Below are 21,201 nucleotides of genomic sequence, written 5' to 3'. Positions count from 1 at the left end.
ATGTGATTGAAAAGATTTCCTGAGCGCAAAGGTAGAAGTGGTTCATGCTAAGCAGCATGATTCCTGTATCCCACGGGATGCCTTGCTGTGTACTGGTGGAGCACTCCTCAGTGAGTAGCAATGGGAGAAGAAGGAGGGAAACGACATTAGCTTGCAATAATCAAGTGTATGAAAATTAGTAGGCGGTTGCCGTACAAGCGATGTTTGACTGAATTTCCTCTTAAAGTGAATTTGACAAGCCTGGAAGACAGCATTACACACAAGTGCTTCTGTTTGCTCCCTGTGCAGCTATTTGCAGCAGCTGCCAAAGACCTGACGAGCTCTGGGCACGGGTAAATTTATTCCATGTGCTGATTTGTCAGGTCTTGTACTGCAGAACACGTCAGACACTGGCAACTGCCCATCTGTGAAAGGGTTTGGTGGCTCCTGTGCTGTCAGTGGGCTTTTAATGTAGTGCTCTCAGAAATGAGGTGTGTCTGGGCTGGCCCCTCATTTGGCCAGTCCTTTGTAATTTTTTACCAGGTTGACATAATACACCTCCCACTCCCAATGAATGAATGAATATTGATACAGTCATGTTCTTTACAAAGAAAATAAAAGAAAATAGTCAGCAGCGCGGAATAAATGACTATTTACCAACAACCTTCCAATGTTGAGCTGTTACATGCTAGGGGTCTGGAGCAGCCCTCCAAAACTGAGCCACTGTGTTCTTAGCAGAGAAGAGAGGATTCTTCAACACAAAGTAGAGTTGGTTTCTGCCTTTGCAGCATGATTACTTAACTGACTTCATTAACAACTACCTGATTGTGATGAGCAGGAAACAGCTCTACCAGTCAGAGTCAGATACGGTCCAGGCTGTATCACAGACCCTGTAATGAATGCTAAGAACTGAATTTATCACAAGATGCTTTCATGCAAAGTATGTTAGGAACAAACAAGCCTGAGATCTTGCTGCACTGCTGCCAGGAGGTCCCATATAACTCTTGAGTTTATGTGAAAGCCACAGCTGCCAGGACTTAGTTCAAGCAGTTATCTCAAGGAAGTGGTTGCCTCTTTCCTGCCTGTGTCTGGCCCAAATCCAAAAGCACAAATGAGACTGAAGAAGTGGGTGACTGTGACCACTTTTGTTATCTTTCCTTTTGTGTCCTCCCGGTGGATTAACTTGGGTTGGACAAAGCAGCACGAGGGCCTGAGCCTCTCAGTGTGTGTTGAAGGCATTGTTAGAAGGGGCTCTAATGCTGACTAGCAGCAGACTGAAGAGGCTGAGCTTCTGCTGATACCCAATTAGCTGATTATCCCAAAGGGAATTGAAAATGAAGGTTATCTTTCAACTTGTGATGAGCTTCTAAATAAATATTCAACATGCATTTAATAAGACAGTTTTATGCATTATTTAAGTATCAATTGATGGATAGAAGACGAAACACTACACTACTGATGCTGAGGTCTGAAAGGCAAGGGCAGAAATCTGGTGAATGAGTCATTAAAGGAGATTTGTATCACTCATTTTACTGGATTATTATTTATACAGTAATCATGAAAAGGATTTTAGGAAGAATTAATTTCTGCATTTTGGTTGTTTGGGGATTTTTTGTTTTTAAAGCACGAGATGAGCCAGGGTACAAAATAAATGAGAAAATTAGGGAAAAGGGGATGTCAAGGCAAAGGCGATGCAGCCTCCAGCTCAGGGCAAGATCAGCTCTTCTGGGCCCAGGGTGTAACTTTGTCCCTTGGAGTTTTGTGCCTGGTCAGAGAGAATAACTGTTTCATGTCAGGGGCTAAATCTTTTTCCTTGAACTGGTAGGGTTTGTTTCTCCTCTTGCTTCTGGCATATTTTAAGATGGACTTTGCTGGGGGCAAAAGCCCTCTCTGAGGAGTGAATCTGCTGCTGAAGGGCAATCCAGCTCCTCATGTGTAGTGGGAATTTTTAGTGTTGTAGACACTCAGGGGAAGTCTTGACTGTTGGTTCCTTCAGACTGTTGCTGGATTGATCTTGCAGGGTACAGAGCACTAATGTGCCCTGTTCACATGCAGAAACTGTGTGGCTGCAGGCTCTGGCATATTCTACTCCAAGGATTGATCCCTGTGTTAGCAATATCTAACACACCTGACAGCGATGCCCATTTTTGACCTGTACTTTTCCTTCCCTAATATTTTTGCTCCTCCAGTCCAGGTTACCTGAAATGTTGATGATATACTTTAACTTGGTCCCATCCCTGCCAGAAACCTGGGACTTGGACTAATGCACCATGATTTCAACACCATGGAAATGTCATTGAAACTCTTCTGTGGGATAACCGAGAGCAGGATCAGCCTCGCAGTCCTGGCAGACACCACTTGGTTAATTAAATAAACTACTGACCTCTGAGACAGGAGTGAAAACAAGAATGAAAGGACGAGAGTGGGTTTTCTCCCCACCGTGTCCCTGCCTCTCCAGTGCTTCGTTCTTCAGCTGCCCAGCAGGGCTGAGCTCCTCCTGGCAGCTCAGGGTAGGCTCTGTTTTCCCTAACACCCCATGGTATTCTAAATATTATTTTACGCATTTCTTTAAAAAAAAAAAAACAAACAACGAAAAAAACCAAAAAGCAAAGGAAAAAAAGAAGAAAAGGTGCTAAAATAAAAACAGAGGGTCTGTCCTGTTTTGTGGTACTTCCTTTTTCAGCGCTCTCTGTTAACAAATTTATTTATTAATCTAGTTGGGATTATTTGTCTTTCCTCTTACAAAATGTTTTTCCCCCCAGAGGAAAAGCTGCCAATGTATTATTAAAGGGAGGTCAGATCCAAGTGCCCTTTTCCTTGTTGATTCAGTGTTTGGAGAGAAAACTTAAAGGGTGGGGTTTTTAACAAGACACTGTTGAGAAATAAGGACTTGAGTTCAATTTGCCTTTTGCCTTTAATTTTCCACTTTTCCCTTCTTCTTTCACTCAGTGCAACGTGACCTATTTTCTGTATATATGTGGTTTCCCAGCCTAATTTATCTAGTACTGACTATTTGCATTTTCATGACTTTTAAGAAAGATTGTATCTCCATTTTAATTGAAAAATCACCTGTTTTATTGGAAATATAAATGATTGTCAAATGTTTTCACTGATTTTTATGGAGATTTGTTTTAAAGCCTTTATTTTGCATCTCATATTTCGATGCTCTCTTTAATTTGGTGCACGTAGCTATATTTCTTAATATCTTTAAATGATCTCAAGCATATCAAAAAGGTAGATTTTTCAGAAGAGCTCAGAACTAGAACTCTGAATAATTGATTTTTTTTTTACTTTTGGTTGTTAAGCTAAAAAATGTTTCCCAATTTCTTTCTGATCACACTAAAAGGGAGATTATTCGGCAAAATAAATAGAATACCGTAAACATTTAGTTTGATTCATTTTGCTTCAGCTGCATGCTTTGAAACCATTTAAATCCCTCTTTAAAAATTAAATACTGATGATTTTTTGAAACAAATGTACTTAGGTAGGAAAACTTTAAACATTTCAAAACATCTTCAAAATGCTAAGTAGAAACATTTTTTCTTTTTCCAAATATACCCTTTTTTTTCTCCCTTAAAGAAGTTATGGCCTCTTTCTTACTGTGTAGTAGTTACCATGGGATGATTCCCATCCCTAGTTACTGTAGGCTCCCTGAAAAATCAGCAAAGAAAAAGAGACATGTCTCTGGAAGGTGATTCAATCCCTCTACCTTTCTCTAATAACCACAGGGATAACTCTCCTAAATTATGTTCTTTCATATATTTAAGGTCAGAGGGGACAACCCTAGGCCTGTGGATGTACTATGTTAAGGACAGCATATATTGTGAAGTGCTTAAACAGGCTAATTCGCATGTTTAGGGTGTAAATGTATTGTGTTATACAGCAGAGGCATTGGGAAACAGTGGGGTTCGTAAGTGAAAGGCATTAACATCACGAACAATATGTAGATTAGTCGATATTAACAACCACTTTAATTTAGATGAAGTTGATGAGCCATCAGAGGAGGTTCCTTCATGGAGCGAGTATTGTACCAGTGACCTTGGGTGGGGGCAGGAGAGGTCATACTGTGAAATATGGTAATACTGTTAAGGGCTCTTGATGCTTTTAAGGTGACGCAGGTATGTATTAATACCAATGCTTCATTAGAGTCTAAGTAGGGTTGTTCCATCCTCTTAATGAGATCCGTTTTGCTGTTTCTGCTGGATACCCTAAAATACCACATAGTGTTTTGTCTGGTGCAGGCAGTTCAGGAGTGGGTGAACTGACTCCTGTAGGAAATATTTAGAGATTCAGATAGTCGAAGGCATGATGGAAAATATTTAAACACAAGGTGTCGTATTTTTATCGCAGGAGCTTTGTGTAAGTGTAAAATGCGAGTTTGCTGCTTATTTTGGAAGAAGGGCTAACAGTGTTTTTATTATCTCTGAGCATGCTAAGCTGACTCGGTGTAATGTAATTAATGAGGCCATCTTCCATTAGAGGACAGTGGTAAGAGCTATTGCTAATTACTTCACGGGCACTGGAGAAATCTTGCTGAAACAGGAGCTCTCAGCACCCAGACGATGGGGTAGGAAGATGTTGATTCTTTGCAAGTCACCAGCTGCAGCATCGTGCGCTTTCGGATATTGCTGCAGAAACTGTACTGCAGCTGGCGATCGAGTGAGCGCAAAGAGAGCAGATGAAGCTGCTGCTGCCTGCCCAGAGCATGGCCCCCAGAGGACTTTGTTGGCTCAAAGAGCAGATATTTACTCACACCAATATAACCCCTCTCCACTGCCAGTATTTCCTTTGGTTATGCTGGGAACTCTAAGGATAGCCTGGGCCATGTGAGAACAGCCTGGGCTCAAGCCGTTTCTCCCGAGCGAAGATGTGCTTGATGGACAGTTTTGTTCTTTGCAGTGGCATGAATGAGACTGGAAGGTCAGTGCTGGTAACCTGATCCAGAAAGCTCTGAAATGTGATACAGAGATCAGTGCTGGCTTCCCTCCATGTGAAACACAGGAGAAAATGCTACTGTTTTATAAACTTTCCCCAACTCCCTCATAATTGAACTTACAAGTAGAGTGGCCTGAAAGAGACTCTTTATTATTCCCTCATCCATTTGTTCAGATATACAGACATATGAGTGCTGGAAACATCTAAAGCCTTATCTAGCCTGACCTGCTGAATAGCAGACTATAAAGTTTTGTCCATTAACCTCACCACTGAGCCCACTAACTCATTTCTGGCTAAAACATCTCTTCCACTTTGGTCTGAAGAGACTGTGTAGTGGAAAATCCACCATTTCCTTTAACAGTTTCTTTTAATGGCTAGACTGTCTCTCCATTTAAAGCACTAATTATCCCTGCTGCTCTTGTCATGTATCTGATCTGTGGTTCACTGTAGTTTGCAGTCTGCACATGCGAAGGTCGGGACTAGGCTGGAAGGTTGCTGTAGGTTAGGAGGGAGATGGTTTGAGTAGAGGGGATGGTATATAGGAAGCCTGAGTTGTAAGGTTCAGGTCTCAGGAGTATGACCATATTTTGAGCGGTAGCCCTTAGCACTGGGTTTTTTTGGTGGCTCAGTGCGGGCTCAGGCCAGAATCAGTGCTGCTGTCTGGGGGGATTGCAGGGGTGTCAGCAGAGCTGGATGGGGTCCTGGGGGAATCGCTGGAGCTCTGCAGAGGATGGCTGCTTGCTGCTTCAGCTGTGGACGATATCAGGGCTGATTCAGCAGGTTCCTGCTGGGTTGCCTTGGTCAAACTGAATGAGAAACTACAGTGTTCCCCCATGCCTTGCCTGGCTGGAGTGCTTTTCTGTCTTTGTTATCACAAGCCCTAAATTCACTCACAAAATCATTCAACTCCTTGTTTATCTGCTTCCTTGGGCTCCATAATTACAGCTGCTGCTGAGACAGCAAAGCATGGTTCAGGAGACCACCAGCACAGCCCTTGGGGAAACAACGAGCCCCCTCCGCATCGGGATGTGCTTTCTGCAGAGTGACTGTGTGAGTTAATGGATAGATTTGCCTTTCTCTGGACTGAACAAATACGGCGAGGCGCAGCCTGCTCCATGCTTCTGTAGCGCTGCCTGAGCAAATGAGCAGCAGCCCGCTGGCTCCAGCAAGGTGAGCAATATTTCACTGGGGAAAAACTATGGGTGAATATTGTGACAGGCAGCCTGGCAGCTGGAGGTTGCCTCCTGAACAGCTTTGGATTGACCATCTCTGTTTACAGAGTGCGTTTTTTTGGAGCTTGTCATTTTTAAGGGCATTTATTTTAATGTGTTTTCTTTGGATGGTGATTTGACAGCGGAGGAATCAGCTCCAAGAAGGAATGGCATTCCTTAGACTTTCACCTCAGCATGCCTTGACTGGTAGCTCTGGCTGTCAATAGTACCCAGAGAGAGTTTTGTTGATGAAAACCGTTCCTTGGACCTCTCCCATGCAAGTGCTGAAAGAAAGAGCCATTTGTTTGGAGAATTGTCGTCTTCCTCATGGACAGGTGCCATTTTGAGTGAAACCATCTCGAACAGCACACACAACTCTCACAGACATTGCACAGCACCATGGCAAAGAACAGACTTCGAAATTCACTATCTGAGTGGAGATTGCCAGATATTTGTGACCTGATGGATAATTGACATCAGGAAATGTTTGAAACTGCCTGCTCATGAAAGCCTTTGGGGAGCTCCAGAGCCTGCGATTTCCTTCCTTCTGACACACCCGATTTCTAGCAGGTCGATGTTTGCATCTCGGGCAATTTCAGCGGGTAATGCTTGTTGGCAAAGCATAAAGTTTATGACCCTACAAATGGCATGATGGCTTTTGTTCTCTTCTTGGACACATGGTGGAGGATACCTCAGCTGTAATGGGGTGAGCCAAGGTCTGGAAAGAGAGGCAGGCTTAAAGAGCTCAGTCTGTTTGGCTTACTGAAAAGAAAGTTTGGAGGCAATGTGATTATGGTAGGTAGTTCCTGGCACCAGGAGAAGATTTCTGATGTGTAACAGATATAAGAAGATCCAGTGGATGGATGTTGAGGTTAGGTTGGAAATAAGACAACTGTGGAGCAACATGGTAGTTACCCAGTGGAGCAGCTGACCAAGGCAAGGGGGAAATTCATTCTAGCTTAGATGCTTCACCTTGAACCTGGATATCTTCCTGGAAGTGATGCTTTAGTTCAGCCATGTGTGAGCTGGATAACATTACACACTGATGGGAAAAACAAACTGAAAAATGGTGTCCTGGATCTTTTCACACACTAGGCAGCTTTCCCTTGTGTTACTGAGCTCACCGCAAAAACAGTTATTTCACCATTGAAAGGCAGTAGCTGCTCTGGGCTCTGCACCTTTTTAAAGTTACTTTAATGGTAATGCAGAGGGCTGGGTCTATACTCCTTAAATGGAGAGAGCTGGTTACCTGTCACAAAGACAATTCAGAGCACTTCAGTTTGATGCTATAAGTAGACACATTTGGCCTCTCTCCAACATGTTAGGGGATAAGTGTGGGAAATACAGATGTGCTGTGGCTGGCAAGCTCAGAAATCATGAACTAAAGAAAGAATGATCACACTAGACAGAAAAGTTGCTTCTTTTTTCTTTGTCCTGGAAAACAAAATAATATTGGGACAACTAAATTGTTTCATTTTACCCCAATATTTTGCTTCATTTTGCAGTTATTTCCAACTTGTATGTTGAACCATTTTTCTTTAAAATATGGTTGGCTTTTACACAAACAAACAAAAATGTCACTTTGAAACAAAACAGTGAAAAATCTGGTTCTGAAAACCGGCAAAACGATCTGGTTGTCAGCTCTGTGCCAGGTATTGCCTTCTCTTTCTCCCAGATGTCTGTGGGTTGAAGTCTGCTTAGGACTGCTGATGAAGACCTCAGCACAGCCAAGGCAGCAATGGTCTCAAGGGATTCGATGCCATGGTTTATATTGCACACTTTTCAAGGCTGTAGCAAAACTTCAGTAGTGTGGGCAGTGCTGTGTGGCTATGCAGGTGCCATCAATGCATCCAACAGTTGCATACACACTTTCTTGGTGGGAGCAAGTGTTGGGTTTGTGTGGCAGGACTGTCAACAGCCCCCGTTGCAGGCATATGAGGCAGCAGAGCTGTACACCCAGGACCAAAAGCCATTTCTATACAGTGTGCGTAGTGTTTTTCTCCTGAAAGGCTTAGCTATGATAAGGCAAGGTGGAATGGGACATAAATCACAATCAAATAGCTATGGTATGATGTTGTGTTTTTCCTCTTTCTCTTTGCGATATTCCTCTCAGTTCATCAGTTTTATAGCTGGGGCTTGGAACGGCTCTGTGCCTGATTCTTGTTAAAAGTTGCAGATATCTGTTAATGTTGGGCAGCTGCTGTGGCTGTCGTAGTGTTTCTGGGCTGCAGGTCAGTGTAAAGGGATTTGGATAGCATAGTTCCATCTGAGGCGCTGTCTTGTTAATTCTGGTATATTCAATGACTCCTGGAAGCAGTTTTCCTGGGCTATCACAAGGGTTTGCAATAAATCTTAATGAGGCATCCCTGCTATGATAAATCATTTGTTTCACTAGTAGGATCATGGCTTATGGTCCCCAGGGAAAAGGAGAGGAACCTCAAACCCCATGTCAAGATGGTGTCAGTGGTTACCTGGCTATTTACTATCTAGCTAGAAAACATTGCAGCAGTCACCCCAAATCCCCAGGACATTGTCTGCTCTTTGTAAAAGTCAACATTTGCCTCCCAAGGCAAACAACTGCTCTTGAATGAGATGCTTTGTTTTAACCCAAGGGATTCTTTCCTCTCCCTGCCTCTTGTGTTAAAAAGGATCCAGGAGGGATTTACAACCAATGCAAGAGAAAAGGTGACAGAGCCAGTATTAAAGCTCACCTGAGCAAATGCTCCTGTTGCTGCTTTCACTTTGTTAGTATCTAGCAGCTCTAGCTAAGCGCTGATGCAGTTGGGGTGAGACTTGGAAAACACATAGAAGGCAGCAGCTGTCCTTTTGTGGATCTCAAAACCTGAACTAGAACTGAAGACCAGAGTTGACCAGTTTCACAAAGGTATATGACACATTAGGCCAGTCCTACACCTTCACCACTGCCCCCTTTCCCCTTCCTTTCCATGTTACATGTTGTTCTGGGTATTTTCTAACACCATTTTTGCTGTCAGCAGTAAGCAGACACATCCCAATGTGGGGAGATTTCCAGGCGAGGAGTCAGAGGAAGCATGAGGCAAATGGGCTTGGAGAGATCTCTGGGAGCTGAGAGGTGTAAATTAACAACATTGCTAATTTGCCTTTCTCTCAACAGAGATGGCAAAATTCATGGGTGTCAGTCACCGGTATGGTGGAAGACAGATCCTGTCAGAAACATGTCCATGTGGTCTGGGTGGCCAAGACACTTACAGAGTATTTTTTAATTCATTAGTCCATAACCTCTTGATTAAAATGTTTACATGCTTTGTAGCTAAAAAAGGTCCTAAAGGATCAGATCTAAAACCTGTTGAAGCATACCCAAGTCTTTAATTGACTGCAGTAGGCTCTGAATCAAGCCCTGAAGTAACTGTTAATTTGGAACCCTCTGAAGGGATGGTGTAAGTGCTGTGCTGGTAACATACAGGTTGGACAAATGTGATGGGGTGATAAACCCCCAAGGAGAAGAGGTTAGGTTAGAGTGATCTGCATTGCTTAGTTAAATGGATTCAAGCCACCAAAATTATCTTAATCCTGGCAACTGTTTTTGTGTAATCCTGTAAGTGGGTTAAACTTGTAGGATGGCAAAGATTCATCCCATTAAGCTTGGGGACTTAGCTGTGGCATCTAAGGTAGAGTGTCATTGCCCTCAACAGTGGAGAGAGAGAGGAATGACCAGAGGGTGATCTGGATTTTAGTGGTCTCACTGCTTTGGTAGCTGCCTTTCCTCTCTCTCTAGACAAGGAGAGAGCTGAGGAAAGTGCCTGCTGTTTGGTGGGGACAATCTGGATCTATAGCTTTGAGGAATGGAAATTGGAAAGAACCTGAGAAATATTGTGGACATCCCTGTCAGTAGGAATTCTAGTGACTTGCTGTGATTAAAAGGGCCGAGGTACCCTTGGATTATTTTGGGGCATTGTTTTAAGATGAAGTCTGATAAATTTATAGAAGGGATTATATGACAAAGCAGCAGAATTCCTAGGTCTTGAAAAGCATACCTAATCTGTTGGTATCTCCAATGGGCTTGAAAAGAGATCCGATCACTCTTTATTTGTACCATATTTATATAAATTCAGTGTTCTCTGGCTGCATATGTTCACCTTTGAGACCAGGAAGGAAGGGTTTTCTCCCTTGATGTGTAATTTGGTTTCTGGTGGGTGGGCTCTTCCTGGTCTCTCTAGCCCTGGAGCCTGCAGCATGGCAGGGGGTAAGCAGCTCACCTCAGACCTTCTGGTGGCATCACGTTGTCTTTGCTGCCTGACTGTTGCACTCAGTCTCCAAACCTGGGGTCAAGAGAGAATTTTCCATTCAGGTTCATTTGGTAAGGTCTGCAGGGGATTGTTTGGTAGTTATGGCATTTCTTTTTTCTTACTTTTTTTTGGTCATGTTTGTTTTACCCACCTAAATAACAAGATCTGCTTCTCATGTTCCCCTAAGAGCCATATTTAACAACTTCCCTGATAATGCCCTCCGTGTGTTTCCTCAGCCTGAGGAGGAGCCCTCAGCAGAGAGAGCCTCTGCCACACCATTTCTGCCAGACTTCATGTGAAAGGTAGGAAAAGAGATGTAAGGGGGTGATGGTAAATAAGGCCTATTTTGAAGGGGAAATGGAGTGCAGGCCTGGGGAGAGACAGACACAACTAGAATGCAATTGCTGATGGACCGGTTAAATTTAAAAGGCAATGGCTTAGGCCCAGATGTGTAAGAACTTCAGCATGGCTTGAAACTGGCATAGCAATAAAAGGACTCTTGTTTAAAAACAGTTTCTTTGAGGTTAAAAAAGAGCCCTTTAAAGTGAGCTGCACCATCTGGCATTGAAATCTGTGGGTCTTGGGCATGGAGATCCAGTGATACAACTGTGGAGTGCCAGCATCCTTCATGAGTGACAGATCTCCTTCACCTTGCTACTGTTCCCATCCAACACCAAGAGGGATGTAAATCCTTCATGACTGGTTGAGCATAGCCATGCTGCTATGGCTGTAGCACAGCACCTCAGATGGGATGGAGCAGAAGGTGTCGAAGCGGTAGCAGTTGTCCCCATAGGTAGGAGAAGGGATGTAGCTAATGGAGAGAAGTGGAAGCCTCTGTGTTTGTCAAAAGGTCTGGCACCCCCTGACTCCAGGCCACCATGTGATAGACATTAAGTATAGGAGATCCTGTAGCCATCCCATTTATGTCCCTTGTTAGGTCCAAACCACTTAACAAACTGAAATTTTTAATATGGAAGACTGAAAGCATGAAAAATTGCAGTGAGCTGCGAGCTGAGAGTTGGGGCTTCTTTTTGGCACCTTTAGATGAAAATGTCCTAACAGTCTTGGGAACTTGGTAACACCTCCTGCTGCTGTTTCATATCCATTTTATTTTTTGAGGTGAGCAAGCTGAAGCAGTTGCAGTAACACACTGAAAGCTAAGTACGAAGGAACAGACAAATATTCCTATTTCCTATGAAGTAATTCTCCATAAATGGTCCCTTAGATGCCAGGGCAGGAGTTCCTTTGGTGATACTGCAGTAGAACTCTAAGGTCAGGCTCAGGAATTTGGTTGCAGATAAATGAGACCACGACCGAAGAGGCAGAGCATGTCAGACCCACCTACTGCTGTTTGCCACAGATCTACTGCCTTAGCACGGCAGAGCTGCTTCTGCAGCCAGCAAGCTCCATTTTGAAATCGCAGCTTTGCTGATGTGAGTGGCAATATTCCCATTGTCTTTCGGGGACAGCACTTTGCCCCCACGCTTTCTAATGTGCAGCTGGATCTTTCCCAGTGATCCCATTAAGGCTCTTCAGGGAGCTGTGGGGAAATTATGTTAAGAAGATAATTGTAGGGTAGCCCAGATAAAAAGGCAGGTCAAGAACAATTTGAAGAGTTGGGGAATGAGTTCAGTCAGCTGAAGAGGTGTCATAAGGTCTCTATTCTCTCCAAGATGTTTTCTCACTGCCTCGGATGAAACTTTAGCTGCAGCTTTGTACATGCTCTTCTGGTTTTCAGTATTTCCCTGGCACAAAAACTTTCCTTGCTGTATGTATACCAGGTACTGGCAGAGCTGGAGTTAGCTGAGAACAGTTGGATTATAGGATTTAGAGACAGATGGGACCTTTTTCATTATATTTTTTTATGATTAGCTCACAACATAACATGTGAGGCAGTCACGTATTTCATATTCACACAACAAATTATGCATCTAGTATGAAATAGCTCTCGTTTCCTTCTCTGAAATAGAGTATGAATTTCCATCTGGAATATATAATGTGGTTTCCATATGTACAAACAGAGACTTGTTACAAGTATCAAAGCAGAAAGAACGTTTTGGATGATAATGTGCTGTGGAAGTGTCTGTCCAGTGAATGCATGAGAGCTGTCAGTTGATGCACAAATCCTAAGACAGAGACCTAGTTCAAGGGTGGGCTTTAAGCCCTGGGCCTTCTGGTTAAGGATACTGAATTTAAGACATCCTGTGCTGGAGTGGGCTGTAATGCCTGAAGTCCAGTCTACCCGGACCTTATGATCAAGAGGTCAAACCCACTTTTAGATCTGGAAGATACTTGGTTTCTCAATTTTCAGAGCTCAGCTTAGGTGGGTGCTGAGTGCCTGCTTGTGTGTAGATGGTAAGTGTGTCCTGGGGAGTGGGCTCAGGTTTGTGCTCACACTGTTAACCTCCTGCATGGTGCGTCATTCCCATTCTGGGGTCAGCCCCGCACAAGTGCCTAGAACAAGCTGCTGCAAACTGTTGCTATAGGCCTGTTTTGGGACGTCTCCTGATGCTGCGTTTACAGCCCTGGTGTTTGGTGTCTTTCAGTGTGACCGGAGTTAGTGCTATGCTGAGGCTGTGGAGAATTTCTACTTTGGCTACCTCCAAGTCAGACAGACAGTCTGGCCCCGCTACAAGCCAAAGGTGCCCCGCCACCAGTTTAACATCTTCATTTCTGGTTAGTTTCCATTACACATAGAACATGTCACAGTTTTAACTTTTTTTTTTTTTTTTAAACTTATCATATCCTCAAAGCCTGTTTCTGAAGGGCAAATGGATTATTTATTGCGCAGCGCAGTTTTGTGAGTATCTATGGAAATGGCATCTGGTCTCCAAATGGAGACCTTCTCCCCCCTCCAGGTCCTTAAGAGAACATGACAGTAATTGAGCAATAATGAAATGTTTCAGGAGGAGTGTCGGAAAGTTCAGAGTGGTATGGGGGAGTTATAAATCTGGGCTGAATTTGACTTGAGGAAGAAACCCCGTTATAAACTTATTAGCTGCTGACACTGTGCTTCTCTCACCCTGCACAAGATGTAAAGCTCACCTCAACACCGTCACACTGCCTTTCACTTGCACCTGACTCAAGGTGCTGCCGTCTCAGGCACCACTCTTTGCCTCCCAGGAGATCAGTAGCAGAGAGATCAAGCACACACTCCGATGCACGTGATATGCTCTGGCCAGACCTCTATGTATTGCTCCTACCAGAACAAACCTCCTTCCCACTGAGCTGGAGTTTGGGTTGCTAATTGCTGCAATAAGAACCTGGGCCAAACCTTTATAGGTGCAATCAGTACCTCTCCCATTTGAAGTAGTTTGTCCCAACAAAATATTGAAGCCTTGGCTTCAGTTTTGTTCAAGCTAGCTTTGGGTACCTAAATGGAGACTTTTATCCAGCTTCATAGTCCTCTGTTAATTATCTGTGTTGTTTCTAATTTGTGTGTCTCAGAAAAGATTGCTCTTTTCCTTTCCTCATCAGAACGACTGATGGTTTTAGAAATAAATCTGGAATTTCAAATTCCAAGCTGGGAATCTTTTAGCACTGGAAAGCTATTTCTGACATGTCAAATTTTGTCAAATTCTACTCCTAGATTGGAATAAGTTGCCTCCAGCTTTCAACCTAAAATTTGGTGACTTACCTAAGGAGATTGTATAGGCTGTTTCTACAAACAGTGGCGGGAAATCGGCACTTCCAAGTGGTGATTCATCTCACCTATTTTACATACCTCTCTTAGGGTTGGATGAAGGTGCATGTTTCCACGGTTGGCAGAGGTGTCTGGGTGGTGGGTTTGTGTTAGACACCCCACTCTGAGACTGTCAGGACACACTTCACCTCAATAGATACAATGATTTGTAGTGTAGACATCCATAGCTGAGAAGATATCAAGGTCTCTCAGCCATGCAGAGAAATAGGTACCTGTAAGGTATGATTTATCTGAGCTGTCTAGCTCAGATGGAGAGGGGCATGCAAATATTGAATACTGTTGCTTAAAAATTATTTCTGACATTGTCTAGGAACGTCATCAGCCAAGGTTTGTGTCTTGATTAATTTTTGACATCTATTGTGCAGTCATTTCTTGATTCATGTGACGTGCAGTGTGCAGCTGGTGGCAGACCCTAATCAGAGTATTTTTGTTAGTATGTAAAATGGCTGATAAAAGCCTACCCACTTGACAGCTTTGCAATCGATCAAAGCCATGGTCCTATCAAGGAATGAAATCAGGTCTTCTTGACAATAGAAGGAAAATAATATGGTGCATCGCTTCCAAACTGGTACTTAGGTGTCCTGCATTCAAACGAAATAACTCAGAAACATGTAAGGAGTCTAAAAATATTGGTCTGACTGAAAAATATTCTCTTCATCTGGCTTTGTGAATCTTGTGAACTCTTGTTTCTACAATCAGTGGTTACAAAATACTGCTAAGTGTCTTTTGGAGAGAGTTGTGAAGGGACCTCACATTTAATTAATAGTGGTTGCATATGTCTAAATAAATTCCCACAAAAAAGTGACATTTTTAAGGGGATCTCATGATAAAATTGCTCTGGAGGCAAAGTTAGGGTTTCCCAGTTTCACATTTAATTAACTTAGTCTGACTTTTATAGGGCTTTGTGTTATGCATTTTGTTCTTCAGTAAACAAACGGCAGAAAATTAAAGCAGAGCAACTGCCAATGAACAGTAAATTTAATTGAAAAATAATGAGTTGCCATGGGGTGCCGTAGGGTTCTGCAAAGATAATGTTATTTATCTTGGAAAAGTTCCACTTGCATTTGTCAAAATGTGATATATAAAAGAAACAAAAAGAAAAAATATGACATTAGATAGGAAAGGGCTAAGGCCTTATTCCTCATCCTGAATTTGGGACTGGAGTTTGGTGGAGTGAAAAACTGATTTCCTGCGCTCTGTGGCAGCTCAGTACAATTTCCATCTGATGCATCGCTAAGTGAAATGTTGTGTCAGGAAGAGAAGTGACTGGAATTTGTAAGGTCCAGATGAACAGGAAGGAAGATGAGCATCAGTATCACAGGAGGGGAGAAACTCAGTTCTTTCATGGTGAAACAAAAGACTAGATCTGAATGCTTTCTCTGGTTTTCACATCTATTTCAAGGGAAATTAAGTGTCTGGAAAACAGAAGAGCAAGCCCTTGAATAAAGGTGCTGAATTAAGACAGCAACAAGATGTCTTAATCTTGGGTTAAAACGATACATTTGTATCACCAGGTTTGGTCCTTTGTGAAATACTTGAAATTCAATCTGATTGAATAATTCTCTGGGCAGTGAGCAGCAAGAGCAAATTAAAGTCATTGCCTGACAGTGAACTGTTCATCCCGTTGTCAAAGTAAGTGGAGTTACTCTGGATTTTGAACCGAGTAATAGATCCAAAGCCCAGGGTGCCTGCCTGTGGGTGAAGACAATGCCCTGGGCATCCCAATCCTTACTGCTAAGCTGTGGTCTCTGGATGAGACCTCTTTCAGCCTGCACACGTTTCTTTGATTGCAAACGTATGAAATGCAATGCGTAGCAGCTCCTTTTTGCAACATCAGTTTTCCAAGCCCATCATTTCCCAGCAGCTCCCACTATGCAGCAAAACCCACCTTATTTACAGCATTCACATTTGGAGGACTCAACAGAGCCCAAATTTGGCTGACATTTGCAAGGTTCGTGCTTTTCATTTTGACCCATTCTTGCTTTATTTTTAGCTGTTTTAAAAATGACACATGTTTCCGTCTTTTAGGTAATGAGATGCTTTCCACTTAATTCAATCACTAGTTAATTTGATCCTCTATTTAATTTGTTCCAAACGTCTGGAAGCAAAGTACTGTATCTTAAGTATATGTATATATTACATATATAGCTTCCACCCTTTGCTCTGATCATTCTGCTTGCTCTAAACAAGCCTTATAATTCAATTTTAGGCTATTGAAACTTGCCATTTAATTAATAAGAAAAGCCCAAATCGAAGAAAGATAGAAGGAAAAGAAAAGGTTTAAGGAATGAGTCGTGGCCATAAAAGATGGCTATGACTGAAAGTTGCACCATGGAGTACCTGCTATTGGCTAATAATTCTGTTATGGGCTATCAAATCTGTGAGGGTGGGGGTGAATTGATGGGTAGCAAAATCTTTTAGGAAAATGTTAAGAATAAATGTGAACAGCCCCTTGCATGGAACAATATTCAAGGCTCATTGTGATATAATGGAACATAAAACCAAAAATGTTGTGTAGCAAAGTTTCATCAGTCACCCCAAGGCCTTTGGAGCTTGGAAATCAGATGGCGAGGGAAGAACACTGCTGCAGCCTGTGCCAAATCTGTGTCGTCTCCAGTGCTGTCAGGAGCACCCGCCAGCACTCCATAAAGCTTTCACTTCCATCCCCAACAGATCCCTGAAAAACCCTCACCCACTCGGTTTAATCAAACACTCACCTCGGTGCTCAACCTCTGTGCTGACCTTTCTGGCTTTAGTATCAACAGATTGGCCCATCTGAGTGTCACATCCAGCTGGTATTTAGGGAGTGGATCTGATTTTGGCTTGCAGAGCTCTGTGTGTGTGTGTGTGTGTGCAGGAGGAGCATGCACAGCCCAGCTCTTTGGCTGCGGTGGCCACAAGACAAGCAGCTTTATGTAATGCTTCCCAGTACATTGCTCTTGTGATCATCTAATGGGGTTTGCAAAGGCAAAGGAGAGCAGATGTGATGGGAACCTGGGGCTTTTCAGCCTTTGGGCCACATGGATTGTTGCCATGGGGTGGATTTTCACACATCCTGGTCAGAGCAGCGTAGCTGTGGGGCAGCAAAAGTCCGTGTCAATGAATCTCTGCGTTACTCTGCCAGGAAGTTGCCAAAAATCTCACCATGCAACTCACTTATTTTCATGGTGCTTTGCTTGCTGGAAACACTGAGTGTGTGTCTGGGTGTGAGCTCAGCTTCTGTTTCCCATGTCTGAGCAGTCCAAATGTTGGGATGTCCCTGCAAGGTGCCAGTCTGCAGAGTGCCAGGGGATGGAGGAGGTGATGCCCATGTGAGACACGTTACACCTTGGCGGGGAACCCAACTTTCACTTACTTTCCATTGAGAGGTGAAGGCAAATGAAAGCCAAGTCAGCCAGCAGCTCCCTGAATGCCAGGAGTCATGCTGCTTCCCCTGCATGTGTGCCCTTTCCCCCTTTCTGCTGTAAAAGCACTAAGCCTGCTCCTCACTGAAGAGGCACAAAGGTTGCGTGAGGTCTGTTCAGGGTTTTCAAGGCTGGAAGAGACCTGTGGGCATGGCTGTAGCAGGGCTCCTCATGCAGATGCTGCTATTGCTGGCAAAAGAGGTTTCCCATGTGCAGCTTGGGGTGGCTTCCCTCTGCCTGCAATCTTGCCCTGCCGCGGGTGGCTGTCCCCGCAGCAGAGGAATACCTGCTGCAGCAGTGCAGCATGAAGGTGTGAGATGATTGCAGGGATGATTGCGCTGCGGGGACAGGAGGGAGTGGGACATCGCAAGCATCTGAGAGGCAAACCACCCAAAAGCCAAGGGAAGAAGTGGGGAGATAGCAAAACCGCAGATCTGTTTAGCGAGCAGTGACGTGGTGTTGGCTGGGTTTCAGTTCCCCCACGAGATGGAGACAGCGCTGCTGGTTTCAGTTACTTTCCAACTGTGGTGCAGGAACAATTTGTCTTAATAAATTGTGAGAAATAATGCAATAGGACAGAGCTCTCGAGAGGGCATGAAGGTTTTTATGGGAACCATGGGATGAATATTAACAAAGAGATCATGTCATTATTGCTTACTCTGGTTTGTGACCTGGGCTCCATGGGCCTTCGTGGCCTATGTGCCCCAAACTCTTAAGCTGATGCCCTCTGATCTGCATGGACCAGTTTCTTTTATGGTGCCTGTGGTTTATGTGACGGGGATCCATTGCTGTGCTACAGTGTGGAGGTGAGCTGATCCCTCCATCTCACCAAGCAGTCACCTGGGGAAGTATGCCGTTAGCGTGAGCATGAGCATAATGAAAATCCTAACAGATGGAAGAGTCTTTTTTCCTCCTTCACAGAAGTAAAAGCATCATTTATGCTGCTTTCAGTTCTGTTGCTGCTTTCCTGAAGCAAAATGCTTCAGCCTTCCTCCTGTGCCACTGTCCCTATGGACTGGGATGATAGCGTCAGGACAACTCAGGACATCCTAGGGAGTGCAACCTCAAGAGCCCAGACATCCTTCCTGCCTCTACCACTGCTCTCCTCTGTGGTCTTGGTCATGTCACTTCACCAGCATGATGTGGGGCTGTCTTTTGGTGTGCCAGGCACAGACAAGCCCAGGAAGGTTGTTTCCAGCAATTGTAAGGCAGCTGGCAGGAGACTGGGCTTTGCTGGATGCTTTGCATGCACTTTAATGTAACTAGTAACTGGAGAAGCAATAAGAGGCACAGGATCAATGTCAAAGATTGCCAACAGCAAAAGAAAATGTGCTGAGAAATGCAAGTGAATGCCAGCGCTTCGGGGCCTTTATTTACAACAGTGGCCAGTCACAATAACAGGCCAGCTTGCTCTCATTCTGGCCTGTTTTTATCTCAATTTCAGTAACTTTTTTTTTTCTCCAAAACAGATTCTGTGTTCCCAAGTAGCACAAAGGAGCTGCCACTCTTCTGAGCTGCTCTTGCTTCTGCTGTTGCTGTGGTGTCATGTACCTTGAGAGACTGGACACTCCACTGTGGTCTGGGGACACATCCTGCATCCACCGTCACTTTGGGATTAATTATTTCACTGTAAATGCAATAGGTGCAAGAAGAGACCCTTCATAAACATAAAGAGCCACCCTCTGTTTGTCTCTCCTGTCTTCCAGACCTGTCTCATCTTCCTTCACCTGCATCTCAATCTCCCTCCTCTTCCCACCCTGATGGAAAACAAACCTAATAGAAAAAGTGGTGCTAATGATCGTGACCCCACTACTGTTTTATTTCCAATTGGCAGCTCATGCAAGCAGCCCTATTTTCTGTTCTAATAGGAAACTTTATGATGTACCAAATTACCCTGTAATAGCCTGCGCAGAGTTGCCTCCTGAAAGGTAAACGATTTTGATTTTTTATGATCAGCTATTATTACGTTTTTGCCTATTCCATAAAAAAAAAGGGGGGGAACTGCATTAAAAGAGACCCTAAGATTGCAAACTGGAGCTGCTGGGAGCCAGGTGGTGCCTTAGGACTGCTGCAGGTGTAGGGCAGTGCTGCTGCACAGCTGCCTGGCAGCGGCTGGTGGCTGTGTCCCCTTTTCCACTGCTGGATGTCACCTCCCCGGGGGCCTGGTACGGACATGCTACAGCTGATGACTCACGTAGATGCGGATGGGTGGAAATAACCGCTTGGCAGGCACAAAAAGGAGGTTTTTGGGGCGTGCAAAGCCCAGGCGTTATTCTGCATGTTGTGGAGTGCCATCTCCTGGCTTGATACGAATTAACTGGGACTCCTGCAGCTCCGTAGTGTCCATGGGGAGCCCGGGGCAGCTGCTCCTGCTCCCTTTAGGCTGGTGTCCCGGTCAGGAAATTATCCAGAGAGGTTGGCAGCAGCAGGAGATGGGAGCACTTAATCCAGAGCTGCTCTCCTGTGCTAGTTGGGGACAGCTCATTTCCTGGTAATGGCTTTGTTTTAATTAGAGTAGCTGAGCTCTCACGCAACCTGAGTTGGAAGTGATACGACTCTGGGAAGTCCCGTTTGCATTTTCCACCGCATTTTGCAGTGGAGAGGCAGCAGGGAGGTGTGGGATGTGATCCAGGGAGACATTAGGCAGGAAACTTCCCATGGGCATCAGGACTTTATTTTAGCTGAAATTAGGTGCCTAAATATCTTTCTGGCTCTGCATGAAATTGACTGCAAAGACCACACTTGAATCATCTCAATGTCTGCTTGTATTTGTAAAAATATGTGATTTGGGGTTTTGGTAGCTGGACCTGGCTGGTGAACTGGAGATTTAGAAGAGCTGGAGCAGGAAAGGTGAAGTCCTACCTGGTAGCAAATTGTCCTGTCCCCCAGTACAGTAAGGGCTGATGTTCCTCTCTGAGGAATTGCTGTCCTGTGTTTGTCTGTATCAGGTAGTTTTAATCACTGCCTGTAGCCATCACGTTTCCATCAGTTGATGTCAATTCTGATAAATCTGACTGCAAAATAGGGAACCATTTATGTGAAAAAGATTTAAACTCGGTCCAGTGAATGCACTTTTCATTTTTTTCATTATGCATATTTTTCCAGTAACTAAAAACTGTTCAAAAAATCTACTGGATCTATCACTAGTTAGTTCAATAGAAAAAGGAGATCTGTAATGGTAAAAAACCAGAGATGATTTTGTGAAAAAATGATTGAATAATTTTCACTGAAGTGCTTGGTGAAACCTGTGATTAAAAATACTGTATAGAATTTTGCAATAATGTTTTATCTTTGGTTGAAAAAATTACAGTTAAATATGTCTATCTTTGATATCAAAAGCCGTATTCAGAAGGTTGACCATCATTGCTGATTACTGTAGCTGTGTGGATAATAATGTGATCTTGATGATGTTTGTTTTGCCTGGTAACACAGCTCCAGAGCAGGGCGGCCCCATTGGTGCCTGCTGCTCCACTCACTCCCCCTCTGTATATGCATCCATAAGAGCAAGTAAGCTCACAGGCAGCTCTCCAATCATTTGAATAAAGGAAGGTTTAATGGAGCTATATATGTATTTATAGTAACTTCTGTTGCTTGCCTGTCTCAATAGACTGTCACTACTGTTTAACAGCAAATCAGATTCCAGGTGCACTTTTTGGTACAAATGCTGAATGGGTTGGGTGCCCGTTTGTTTACTGAGCACAGAC

General features: G+C 43.8%; 1 long non-coding RNA gene across 5 annotated transcripts in view; it reads left to right on the top strand.

The window, feature by feature from the left end:
• The window catches only part of LOC142038919 (uncharacterized), a 96,535-nt gene that overhangs the window by 32,397 nt on the left and 42,937 nt on the right, over positions 1-21,201 (top strand). The window contains exon 5 of one of the 5 annotated variants that reach the window (XR_012652729.1): positions 18,967-19,425. The exons of the other annotated variants lie outside the window; for them this stretch is intronic. This is a non-coding gene — a long non-coding RNA (uncharacterized LOC142038919). The remainder of the gene's footprint in view (positions 1-18,966; positions 19,426-21,201) is intronic. 5 annotated transcript variants of the gene reach the window in all.

The sequence above is a fragment of the Buteo buteo genome, chromosome 13 (assembly GCF_964188355.1).
Source record: "Buteo buteo chromosome 13, bButBut1.hap1.1, whole genome shotgun sequence".
Lineage (NCBI taxonomy): Eukaryota > Metazoa > Chordata > Aves > Accipitriformes > Accipitridae > Buteo > Buteo buteo.
Note: the sequence above shows the minus strand (reverse complement) of the source record. Positions and strands in the feature narration are given on the sequence as shown.